The sequence below is a fragment of the Anolis carolinensis genome, chromosome 2 (assembly GCF_035594765.1).
Source record: "Anolis carolinensis isolate JA03-04 chromosome 2, rAnoCar3.1.pri, whole genome shotgun sequence".
NCBI classification, from domain to species: Eukaryota; Metazoa; Chordata; class Lepidosauria; order Squamata; family Dactyloidae; genus Anolis; species Anolis carolinensis.
In genome coordinates, this window is record NC_085842.1 from 169,829,243 (window position 1) to 169,843,468 (window position 14,226).

Sequence of the window (14,226 nt, forward strand, 5' to 3'; positions counted from 1 at the left end):
ACCCTACAGGATCTCATAAGAGGCACCCATGAAGGTATGATCAAAGTGTTATAACTATGTGATATGAAGGAGCTCCATACTTCTTATATTTGGGGAATGCCAACATTAAGGAGTGACTGTCAAAGGATTTCATGGCTGGAATCACTGAGTTTTCTGGGCTGTATGGCCATGTTCCAGAAGCATTCTCTCCTAATGTTTCGCCCACATCTAAAACTGGAACAACTTTCTATGGAAAGGCAGGCATCTTATCCACTTCTCTCTTTGCCATGGCCTTTTTTGTGAGACCTTCCAGACAAACTTTGTGACTCTTGGCCATTACAGAGTGATGCTCAAATGAGAACTAGTCCCTGAGCCTTCTAAATAGCTGCAGCGAGGTCTGCAACCACAAGGAGGTGCTGAGGACACATACCACGTTCAGCTGTGAATTCTGCTGAATTCAATTGTTCCACATTGAGGGGATTCTGTTACGAAAAGGACTTTTACTGCATTGCAAACAGGGAATGGCAGAAGCAAAGAAATGTTTCACTTAACTCTGTTTCATGGTCATGCCATCTTTGGTTCCTTTTTTCATCATCCAACTCTATTTCACTCTCATGATCACCACTGGTCAATTCGGTAGAATGACGAAAACCTGTTTATCCAATGTGAGGTTTCTTTCTTGTCTCCCTCCCCACATACACACATACAACTATGATTGCTAAGGTGAAAATGAACAGTTTATGTAATTTAATGGTTCTGTAGGAGAGAGGATTTTAGTAGGTATTGCTTGTTACCTGGTTATGTGTCAAGAAGCATGTGATACAATCTCCTCTTCTATAAAATACTTCAACAAACGTCAGCAATGCATCCCCTTTTCTCTCACACGCTAAAAAGTCTGGACAATCAAAGTTGTAGTCTGGATTTGTGATGAACCATGGGCCTTGTAGTCCTGCTCAGGACATTGTAATCCCTGATGAAGATGAAAACTTGGGTTTTTTACCTTCCCAGTCTGAACTGGATTCCTCTCAGCCAGATCCTTCCCAGGCAGATCTGGAAACCTTGCACCTGCAAGAAAGTTGTGCCCCAGAAGTATGTCAAACAACCCCAGAGCCTACTTCTCCCGTGTTCTTGCGCCGGGAGTTTTGTAAACAACAGAGAAGTTTGGATTCAGCTTCGCGCAGGAGTGCGAGGATAGCAGCTAAGAATGTTGCCAATTAACATTGGTTCTCGTGAGAATCTTTAAGGAGTTTAACATCTGGTCTCAGAGTTTAGCTTTCGTTTCTGATTCCCAGAGAACCGCTTTGGTGAGAAAGTTGGACTCTATATAGGTGTTTTGCCCGCGTAGCAACTTCGCGGAGTCAATTCGTCAGCCTGCGGAGCGAGTTGTGTCAGGACAGCGCGCTCCGATTCAAGCCTCGCTTCAGCTCAAGCCTTGCCTTGCTATCCAGCCTTCGCCTTGCTTCCCAGCCTTTGTTTACCTACGGACTTTGCCTTGTTTCCCAGGACTAATCCTTGCCTTGTTTCACGGATTTTACCAAGTTATTCCACGGACCTTGTTCTTGTTCTTAGTTACCTTGTTCCACGTTCAAGCCTTGTTTCAAGTATCAAGTTATTTCCTAGCCACGCTCAAGTTTTATGGACTAAAGGACCTTGTCATCTCCCCTCACTTTGCTTGCCAAAGTGAGTGTTTCGGTTATTGGATTACAACTTTGGACCTTAATATTTCTTATTGGACATTGCTTTTTTGGACTAATTCTGACCTTTCTTGAAGGGTCTAATTCTGGACTATTTTCTATACTTGTTTTTATTAACTTTATATATTCCTTCAATAAAGATATTAGTTAGATTCTGGCCTCTGTGTATGGTTATTGGTGCCTCTGCCGCCTGGGTCGTGACAGGATTCTATTTTTCAGTTTTGCCATGTCAAAGCTATGCCAGTTGGCCTCAACTTGCAATGGCCTCAACATGGTAGCAAATAATTGAGTGTGGAGGTAGCATTAAGAGATTGTAGTTGTTCAAGTGCTTGTCAGACTTACCATCTTTCAGTTCAGAACTTTATTTGTTGAGCAGTAAGGTCTTAAAATGGGTGAAAATCAATTGCCCATCTGACTGTTGTTGGATGATGCGACGTCATGACCACCAAGGATGCAGGGAGATGTTTTTCCTTTTTTAAAGTGTAGCGTAGCTTGACTTAAAATGTACGTACTAAAGGCTTGAATGTTAGAAAATGGTAACAAGTTTATTGATGTACATATGCTTAACGGTTTCAATGTTGCTTCTCTCTTAGAGGTACACTTCTTAATGGTTACAATGATAACATTCGATGAAACAACTCTCAAGAGGACTATTTCTTCCTTTAAGCAGTTTAAACTTTTTTTCCCTTCCAACTGATGTTTCTTATTTTAACTGATCACTACAGACTTCTACTGGGATTTCCTTCCCTTTGTTACTCAAACTCTACTACTAACTTAAATAAGTCACTTGACCTATTTAAAATGACACAGGCTAGAACCTGAACTTTCCTGATTCTCGATACCTTAGAACCAGCCTTCCCTGTGGTTCCCTGACCACAGACTGACTCTTTTTTTCAAAATCTGCCCTCTCTTACCAAACGGCAGTTGGCTCCGCCCTCGTTTCTATGGCAACCCACCTCAGGGTGCTGAACTGGCTACCAATCCTCCAAGCAGTGCCAACTCAAATACTTACCTTTTTTAAAACCTCTACCTACAATTAAACATAACTGTAAACCAAAATCTACACTTCACCACAGATGACAACAACCCAGCAGTCCTAACCAGAACAGCTAGAGGTAAGGAGTTGCAGTACAGCAATGTATGGGATTGCAAGGGACTTCACCCCTGTCTTCAGAAGAGAATGCAACTTTTGCTTGCTTGAACATGAGTAGAAATCTGCTTTATTTGTGGACTTTGATAAACTGGGCTTTGCAACCACCCAGAGAAGTCTCAACCCCCCCCCCCCCCCCAACCATGAGTACAACTCTCTTTTTTCAGATTTCAACATGCAAAATGAGAGGAGGATAGTTGTGCACAATGGAAGCTAGAGGATAAAGTGGACACAGCCCTGCAACCCACTCATAACTATAATCAGCCTGAATTACTGAACAGAACTATAATATAGATGAAAAGATCTATTTCTATGATAGCACAAAGAGGAAGCAAGGGTGTTTGTATGTTATGTACAAAATCACTCTTCTTGTAAAAAGACCATAAAAAGTGAGAGCCAGAGTAAAATAATGCAACAAAAACTCTTCTGTCTTCTGGCCTGATACAGTGGCAGCCAATGATTTCCACACTAATAGGCTGATGAATCCACTCTGATTCTTAGTGTAGATTTTAGAGGAGTTGCCTAAGATGTTGAACCCTATCACTATCACAGTGACATGGGAGCTACCAGTTACAATGGGCTATATGTAAAAAAGATTTGGAGAAAAACCAATAGACTCCATGTCTTTCCTCGTATTTTGTTCATATTGTCAAATAACTAGAAACACATTGGTTCTATTCCTACTCTGGAAAGACAAACCAATTGTTCAATTTTGAGTGAGTTTATCAGCAAGCAAATGGTTCCCTGGGACTCAGCCGAAAATGTGTCCATTATATACATCTACCAGATACCAACAATGAATCAGTTCCAGTAATTTATATGAATTAACTAGCTTTACAATAAGATGACGTGGTAGTTAGAGTATTGGACTATGACTTTGGAAACCAGGGTTCCAATCCCTGCTCAGCCAAGGAAACCCATTGGGTGATCTTGAGTTAATCCCATTCTCTTGGCCGCAAAGACAAACAGTCTCTGAACAAATGTTGCCAAGAAAACCAATTGGTTTGCCATATGGTTGCCATAAATCAGAAGCAACTGGAAGACACACAATGACAACAAACAATAATCCTAAATTTTCATATTGGAGATATAGCAAAGAATGGAGGTCCATTCAAGACTTCTAGTTTCTTTCCTTTGGATGCAAACATGCACACCACATTGATGTGGAATGAAAGGGGCATGTTACAAATTCAAAGTTTGTTTCAGTTAATGCTAATGTTACACAGTAGTTTAGCCTTGTGTCCGAACCACACCACTGTATTTAGTGGGTCGTAATCCCAAATAAGCAAATGTAAGGCTGCAGTCTTAATGAGATGTTCACAATCTATAAAGGTCCTGCAAGTTAGACTCCAGCAATACATAGAGCGAGAGTTGCCAGATGTACAAGCTGGGTTTAGAAAAGGCAGAGGAACAAGAGGCCAAATTGCCAATATCTGCTGGATAATGGAGGAAGGCAGGGAGTTTCAGAAAAACATCTATTTCTGTTTTATTGACTATTCTAAAGCCTTTGACTCTTTGGATCATAATACATTTTGGCAAGTTCTTGGTGGTATGGGGATACCAAGTCACCTTGTCTGTCTCCTGAGAAATCTGTATAAAGACCAAGTAGCCACAGTAAGAACAGACCATGGAACAACAGACTGGTTCAAGATTGAGAAGGGAGTACGGCAAGGCTGCATACCTTCACCCTACCTATTCAACTTGTATGCAGAACACAACCTGCAACATGTGGGGCTTGACGAATCCAAGGCTGGAGTTAAAATTGCTGGAAGAAACATTAACAACCTTAGATATGCAGATGATACCACTCTGATGGCTAAAAGTGAGGAGGAACTGAGGAGCCTTATCACCGAGGTGAAAGAAGAAAGTGCAAAAGCTGGGTTGCAGTTAAACGTCAAGAAAACCAAGATTATGGCAACCAGGCTGATTGATAACTGGCAAATAGAGGGAGAAAATGTGGAGGCAGTCTTTATATATCTAGGTGTGAAGATCACTACAGATGCAGACTGCAGCCAGGAAATCAGAAGATGTCTACTTCTTGGGAGGAGAGTAATGGCCAACCTCGATAAAATAGTGAAGACTAGAGACATCACACTGCCAACAAAGGTCCACATAATTAAAGCAATGGTATTCCCCATAGTAACCTATGGATGCGAGAGCTGGACCATAAGGAAGGCTGAGAGAAGGAAGATTTGAGTCCCTTGGACCGCAAGAAGATCCAACCAGTCCATACTCCAGAAATAATGCCCAGCTGCTCACTGGAGGGAAGGATATTAGAGGCAAACATTAAGTACTTTGGCCACATCATGAGAAGACAGGAAAGCCTGGAAAAGATCGTGATGCTGGGGAAAATGGAAGGAAAAAAGGAAGAGAGGCCGACCAAGGGCAAGATGGATAGATGGTATTCTTGAAGTGACTGGCTTAACCTTGAAGGAACTGGGTGTGACGACCGCCAACAGGAAGTTCTGGCGTGGGCTGGTCCATGGGGTCACGAAGAGTCAGAAATGACTGAACAAATAAACAACAACAAAACACAATCCATAAAACGATGGGTCAGATTGCAACTTAGAACCACAGTCTGAAAGCTTTAGCTGCTGTTACAAAAATTCCTATGATATTTATGCAAAAATAATAATAATAATAATTAGATGCCCCCCCCCCCCCTCCATTCTGTCTACAGAAGCCAACTGGTCTACTACAGTGTTTCTCAAACTATGCTCCTCCAGGTGTTTTGGACTTCAGCTCCCAGAAACCCAGCCATTAGGAACTGTGGGAGCTGAAGTCCAAAACACATGGAGGAGGACAGTTTTGAGAAACTCTGGTCCACTAGTTTAATCTTTCTTCAGCACTAATGATAGAACAGTGTCCACCACATCTGGGGATGGTAGCAAGTCAGTGCAGTGAGTGCATGATAAGGAGTAAAGGAAACATAGTCCTTTCTTGCTACTGAAAAGAACAGGAGGTTTAAGAGGACAACTGGTGCCTTGAGCTTTTGCTGCTCTCTCTCTGCACTTAGGCAGTTGTTATATTCTCCTGGGTGATATTGCTGGTCCTGATCAATGAGAATAATCTAGGAGGTTAGCTTTTTCTGGGGCTTGGTGACAGTGTTCTTTGGTCAACATCTTGATGTCCTCTCTTTGGCCTTCCTTTCCACCTCCCCCCACCATTCAGTAAGAGAGAGGAGCAACAGCAGCCGCTGCTGCCAGAGCTCCCAGGGTGGAGACACAGCTTGAACAGGGTCCTTGTGAATGCTAAGCTTCAAGTTGGAGCCGCTGGGAGCTAGGACATGAGTGGCTTGACAGATGGCTCAGCTGCAACAGTTTCTGAGCAGTGGGGCAGACCTCCCTCCACCATCTGCCAGGGGGGTCACAGGTGACACCCAAACATTGCAGTTGTGTTTGGGAGGGGGGGGGGGAAGAGGAGAAAAGTCAGAGACAGAGGGAGACAAAGAAGGGATGCCAGGGCTTGATTTATAGAAATGCATTGGCCTCCTGAAGCCCCATGCCTGCTTCTACAGGGCTTTGGCAGGACAATGGTTTGTTTATTCCCAATGACCCTGCAGCTTGTTTACAGCTGTGTCCCATGTGGGCTTCCCTAGTGGAGTGGGAAGATGTACCACTGGCTGATATGGCACATTTGCTGGCATGAATGTGTATGTTGCTGAGCTGGCCAAGAGGGACGTAGCATCCTTCGCTTGGCAGAGTCAGCCCAGTTTTGGATCATTTCCTGCTGCTGTTTGCCTTGTGGGGTTTGGCTTCGATCAAACCTCTCTGTCTTCTGGGGAATCTCTTTTCGATTCCTCTAGCACACCATGGGCACACTGTATGCAGCATGTTTGAGGTGCTTTGTATATATATGCCTCTTAAATCCCCCTGGACACTCTACATTAGACTTACTGCTTAAATTCAATAAAACAACAATGATAACAGAATGTGAATTTGTTCTCAAATAGAATTTTAGCAATAAGGAATAACAACCATCAGATAGAAAGTGGGAAGTTTGCAGTTTATAATTGCTTAGTTGTAGCGTGAAGTCTTCATAATTTTCATAGAATCCTAGAGTTGGAAGATACCATAAAGGCCATCCGGTCCAACTCCCTGCCGTACGGGAACACACAGTCAATGTTATCTAAAATGCATATATATTTCCGTTTGTGCTTTTAAAATACAATTATTTTAAGAAAAACAAATACAATTTGTTGTTGAAGGCTTTCATGGTCAGAATCACTGGGTTGCTGTGAGATTTCTAGGCTGTATGGCCATGTTCCAGAAGCATTATCTCCTGACGTTTCACCTACATCTATGGCAGGCATTCTCAGAGGTTGTGAGATCTGTTAGAAACTAGGCAAGTGAGGTTTATATATCTGTGGAATGTCCAGGTGGGAGAAAGAATTCTTCTCTGCTTGAGGCAAGTGTAAATGTTGCAACTGATTACCTTGATTAACATTGAATAGCCTTGCAGCTTCAAGGTCTATCTGCTTACTGCCTGGGGGAAAAGTATTCTTACCATACATCAAGGGAACCACTAACCATATAGAGAAGCTGATGAAGAAACACAACCTACAAACTATCTACAGACCCAGTAAGAAAATCCAACAAATGCTACGTTCAGCAAAGGACAAGAGGGATCCTCTCACCTCTGCAGGAGTCTACCATATACTAGGCAGCTTTGGACAAGTCTACAGATGAACCAATCTGGACACAGCATATTATTTGAAAACACAGAAATGCTGGACCACTCTCACAACCACCATGTCAGGCTACACAGAGAAGCCATTGAAATCCACAAGCATGTAGACAATTTCAACAGAAAGGAGGAAACAATGAAAATGAACAAAATCTGGCGACCAGTATTTAAAAACTCTAAAATCAGGACAGGAAATAAAGAAGCTCAAAAGACAGTGGAATTCCAGACAGAAAACAATCAGGGCCAGCTAACACCTCCCAACAAAGGATTCCCCCAGGCAGTAAGCAGCCAGACTTTGACATTGCAAGGCTATTCAGTGCTAAACAAGGTGATCAATTGCAACATTCACACTTGCCTCAAGCAGACAAGAGTTCTTTCTCCCAGCCTGGACATTCCATAGATATATAAACCCCACGTGCCTAGTTTCCAACAGACCTCACCACCTCTGAGGATGCCTGCCATAGATGCAGGTGAAATGTAAGGAGAGAATGGTTGTTGTGTGTTTTCTGGGCAGTATGGCCATGTTCCAGAAGTATTCTCCCTGACGTTTCGCCCCTAAAAACCAAGACCCAGAGTTTGTTTGTTTATTTTGGTTGGGCTATTTATACTTTTTCATGGTTAAGAACATTAGTATGTCCCCTTCGGCTCAGAACTAAAAATGTGTTAGTCATTGTCTCTGAGAGCTCTTCCACCACTGTCATCCCCAATACTTCTGCTGCTCAGTAGCTGTTTGGCATATTTAGCCCCATTTACTCCTGTTTGTTTACTCCTGTTTCCCATTAACCTGTCAGATGTTTCCTATTTGGGGCAGAAGGAAGAAACATTGTGTGAGTGTCCCCGTCTGTGTGCGCGTGAGACAGAAGTTATGCTTGGGGAAATCATCCCATTCAATTATGGGTGTAGCAGAGAATATAAAAGAACAGCAACAAAAACTTCAGCACACAACAAAGGCCTGTGCAATGGCCTGGGAAGAGAGGGAGGAGCAGGGGTTGGCAAGCCGATTGTCAGACATCTGTTGCCCAGGGAGGGATATGGACTAGAGCGTGGGGGGCTCCCCCAGGCCTGCATCTGACAGGGGGAGCTTGATCTCTCAGAGGGCTCGCTGGAGCCTCACACCCCACCTGAGCGCAGCCAAGTTGGGGAATTTAAGATAGTGAGGATGCCAAGCTGCTCCTCCCACCAGGGCCTTGGAGGATCCCCTCTGAGCTGTGTTTGCTTCGTGACTTTGCAACAGAGCATCTGGGTGATGGTTGGACAGCCGTCCCTGTAGGTTGCTTCCTTGTGCAGTTCGGAAAGAGCAGAAGGGGCTATGAATGAGACAATGGCTTGGCACAGGAGAAGCATTCCTCTCAAAGTTACTCCAGATCACAGGCACCTTCATTCTGTTTGGACAGGAAATTTGTTTCAATAAATGCCTCTCCATTGGCAATTCCGTTCCTGGAACAGAGTTTTCCTGCTGTTTATGACAGATCCTCCTAACATTTTCCTTTGTAGTGTCAGTCTTTAAAAAGCAGAATACCTTCAAAGGTAGCCTTGTTCACTAATGGATAGATTTCCGGTTTGTAGGCATTCTGCTGGCTTTTAAAAATATTTATTTATTTACATCACTTTTACCGCGCCCTTCTCACCCGGAGGGACTCAGGGCAGCTTACAATTATATTGCCCAAAATACATTCAATAAAACAGTAACAGAATCCATAAACAATAAAACAGTACCACATTAATTAAAACTCTAATTAAAATCTGTTAAATCATGAATTATAAAATTTAAAATGCATGTATAGTTAAGTTCGTCCACTAACACCTTCGTGTACACCTTGATTCATGTCATATCGACCTCAGAAGTTACTCCTCAAGCGCTTGAGTACATAGCCATGCCTTCACAGCTTTCCTGAAACCTAGGAGAGTTGGAGTTTGTCGAACATTACTGGGGAGGGCATTTCACAGCCTGGGGGCCACCACCGAGAAGGCCCTGTCCCTCGTTCCCACCAGCCGCGCCTGTGAGGCAGGTGGGACTGAGAGCAGGGCCTCTCCAGATGATCTTAACACCCTAGTTGGTTCATAGGAGGAGATACGTTCGGACAAGTAGTTTGGGCCAGAACCGTTTAGGGCTTTATAGGTCAAAACCAGCACTCTGAATTGGGCTCGGTAGCATATTGGCAGCCAGTGGAGCTGGCTTACATTTCATCTATAACAATTATTTTAGCTAATCTATAACAAAAAATAAAAACATGTAATGCTAGTAGGTATTTTCTTTTCTTGGGACTGCAGCAGCTACAAATCACTTTTTAAAGATAACTGCCAAAATGCTTTGCCATCCCAGTACAAGAAAGTACTTCTCAGAGTTGGTTTTTATTTGTTTTTATTTACAGATTAGCTAAAAAATGTTACAGAACAGATAAAATGTACATTATTTTACTCAGATTGGAAAAAATCATCAGATTGGAAAAAATCAATTTATATCCCCATATCAAAAAAGGGAACCACCAAAGAATGCTCAAACTTCCGTACAGTGGCACTTATTTCCCTTGCCAAGATCCTGAAATGCTCAAGATCCTGAAAGGAAGACTCCAGCAATACATGGAGCGAGCCTTACCAGATGTCCAAGCTGGGTTCAGAAAAGGCAGAGGAACAAGAGACCAAATTGCCAATATCCACTGGATAATGGAGGAAGCCAGGGAGTTTCAAAAAAAACATCTATTTCTGCTTTATTGATGTATAGAAGTGTATAATTATATTTTGTTTATAGATGATATGTGTATTTAATTTTGTTTAAACAGTCAGGTTTGGCTAAGTTTAAAATGGTGAGTATTTGAATTGACATTATGTATGGGGGAAGGTAGCCATCTTAGAGTGCTAGAACAGGTTACCATAGCAACAGGGGCGGAGCCAACCGCCGCCTGGAAAGGAAGAGGGGGAATATTTTAAAACCCAGAAGCAGTCTGTGATATCCATTCACAGGGAAGGAACTGATCCTTGTGTAGAGGATCCGGGTGACTCAAAAGAATTTGAGTCAGGCCTAAAATAAAGGATTTATTTTAGGAGTCTGTGATTTTCTAGTCACAGTGAAGGATCTGATTCTTGTGTGGAGAATCAGGCTGGCTTAAATAGAGGGATTTGAGTCAGATTTAGGTTGGACCAGACTAGGCAAGTTAGGTGATTTGTCTAGGGTCAGTTATAGAGTCTGCGGATTAGGGAACATTAATCCCAGGGGATCCAGGAGGATCAGGGTTTAGTGTAATCCAGAGAAAGAAGTATTTTGAAAATTTGACCACCTCATAACCGTTTGTAACCATTAAGCGAAGTGCCTTTAATAAGTTATCTGAAACCATCAAGCTCTGTACCTGCAATAAACTTGTTTTGTTTTTATTCTAACCAAGCCTCTGTCATACTCTTATATTAAGTTAAGTAACATCAACATCTAAAGTGGAACAACTAGAGAAAGCTTATAAGAACCAGTACCATCTGCCTGACGTCTCTTCCATTGGTGGCAGCGAAGAAGATAATTAACCAAATAATTAATTAACATCATCTCTCATAAAACATCTTTATTAAGTGGTGGCATCTGGGTGTGTGTGTGTGTGTGTGTGTGTGTGTGTGTGGGATTGAAAGGATTCCATCTCTGTCACACATTTCCTGTCAGACACCTCACCTCTGTACATATTGGTGGTATAGCTGAGGGATTCTAAAAGGGATTCCATTCCCTGCCACCATCAGATCTCCACATAAATTGGTGGCAGCGGTGGGATCAAAAAGATTCCATTCCCTGCCACATCAGGTTCTCTACAATTGACTATTCTAAAGCCTTCGACTATGTGGATCATAACAAACCATGGCATGTGCTTGGTGGTATGTGGATACCAAGTCACCTTGTCTGTCTCTTGAGAAATCTGTATAAAGACCGGGTAGCCACAGTAAGAACAGACCATGGAACAACGGAATGGTTCAAGATTGGGAAAGGAGTACGGCAGGACTGTATCCTCTCACCCTACCTATTCAACTTGTACACAGAATACATCATGCGACGTGCAGGGCTTGACGGGAACTCTGGCGTGGACTGTTTCCATGAGGTCACGAAGAGTCGGAAACGACTGAGTGAATGAAGAAGAAGAAGACATTATTTTACATTTTAAAATGCTATCAGAAGGCTGCAGGATGTTGACTTGATGTAAAAAGCACACCAGAGTAACTAACTATATGTGTTTTTGTATGTATATGCATTCAAATTGCCTGTTGACTTATGGCAACTCCATAAATTCCATGGGATTTTCTTAAATGGGGAATACTCAGAGTAGTTTTGCCATTTCCTTCCTCTATAGCAGGCATGGGCAAACTTGGGCCCTCCAGGTGTTTTGGACTTCAACTCCCACAATTCCTAACAGCCTACCGACTGTTAGGAATTGTGAGAGTTGAAGTCCAAAACACCTGGAGGGCCCAAGTTTGCCCATGCCTGCTCCGTAACCTCCAGCAATATGGATTCACTTGCAGTCTTCCACTGAAGTCTTAATCAAGACTGGTGGACTCACAAGAACTTCATGAGTTATAATTACATTTTTTTTAAAAAAAACCCTTATTGAATGGCACTGATTACTAATAGTTAATTATTCAGTGAGCTATATATATAGATTGCCATCATCTCACATCACAAATTCATCAGTACAACAATTATGAGCCAATGAATTAATTTCAAGTAATAGAAAGAATGAAACAAAAAGAGGTTGAAAAGGTTACTTTTTGTCACCAACTGGCAGTAGTTAAGAAATCAATGCTGAAGTGCATTATGACAGTCATTATGACACTCTCCATAAGCATAGACTTCAAAAGAGTTCAAAAATGGAGGTGGCTCTGTTGATCTTTATTAATAAATCAGTTCTAATGTTCATTTCCACTGGGAGCTGACCCTTTGTAACATTTATGGGCCTAAATCTAATTTTAAGCCCCACTGGAGGAGCTACATCCAATCAATAGAACTTACATAGTGCTGAGTATGATTGGAATCCTATTGATGAGACCCAGCTAGACTCATTCAATACATTATTGAATAGTGAGTCAGCATGTAGACAAATGCAATTGATTCTTCTTAGGGTTGCCAGATTAAAAACTGGAAAGGGGTCTACTTGTTATGGGTTGTGCAGAAGAAGGAAGTTCAGCAGGAGCTATTGGTCATGCAAACAGGGAACAAACAAGCCTTGCTGATTTTTTTTTCCATGTCAGGAGCGACTTGAGAAACTGCAAGTCACTTCTGATGTGAGGGAATTGGCCATCTGCAAGGACGTTGCCCAGAGAATGCCCGGATATTTTACCATCCTGTGGGAGGCTTGTCTCATGTCCCCTCATGGGAAGCTGGAGCTGACAGACAGGAGCTCACCCCGCTCCACAGATTCGAACCGCTGACTTTTAGTCAGCAGTCTTGCCGGCACAAGGGTTTATTTAACCCATTGCGCCTCCTCTTCTTCACAACCATTAAAAGAGTTGTTTCTGGTCTAGGATAATCCTAATGTTCTTCAGAACTAATTACTTTGATATATCTATGCTGTACCTATGCTGCCACAGTATTGATTACATTTGAGAAACATCGATATTAATTTCTCATTTAAGATCCGGCCATCCCCCAAGATTCAGCATTTCAGTGAAGACAGCTCAGAACAAAACAGCACTACAGGTGAGAGCCCCTTCTTCCGAATCATGGCTTTAGCTAAACTCAGATAAGACATGAAAGTTTCATGTGTTGCACTGCTTGGATGATTCAACAATACAAGTGTTCTCCCCATTGCCTCACAGTTCAGAATGGATAGCAAAGAATGCTGGGATGTCATGGTTCTAAAGCCTAAAGATGTGGATCAATAGTAAAAGGGGAGCACTAGGTCTGTTTTGTAGTGAGGAGAAAGTGGGGAAAAGTAACCATGCAGGTACACTTAGAAGACACCCCTTTCAATTTTTTAGAGTAACAATTTTTAGTTTTCAAGTGGAAAATAGAAAATTTGCTGGGATAGCAATATGTATACCTTCAATTCATCTGTAATATTTTGGTGGACCATTTATTTCTAGGAATATCCAAGAGGAAATCTGCCATTGGCTTTTGGAATTTAGCCTACAGACTCTCCTCCTCATCCACATACTAACCAGGGTTGACTCTATTTTGATTCCAAGGTGAGATGGAATTTGATACATTCAGGGTATTTAGGCTGTTGTTAGACATCAAAACCTGCTTATTTTCAATACTATTTTAAAAGCAGTGTTATTAAATAATGATGTTACATTTAATTCCCCTATATTTTGGGACTAGCTGTGCCCGGCCACGCGTTGCTGTGGCGTTGTCTTGTGGTGTTGGTGAGAAATTGTTGAGGTAGTGGTGGTATTGAATGTCTGTTGTATGGTTGTCTTTATGTTTAGTATGCATTTGGTTGTTTGTGTACTGTGAAAGTGATGAGGATCCTGTGTAGTATTGTATAGTATTTATACGTTGTCCATGTATTGTGAATGCTTGGATTGTGTCCTGCTGCATAGTAGAAAGGGTTGGGCTGGATGGCCCTTAGGGGTCTCTCCAAACTCTTGGATTCTATGCTTCTATTATTATTACTATTATTATCATCATCATCTTCATCATCATCATTATTATGTAGAGGCTGGATGGCCATCTGTCAGGAGTGCTTGGATTGTGTCCTCCTGCATGGTCGAAGGAAGTTGATCTGGATGATCCTTAGTGTTATTATTATT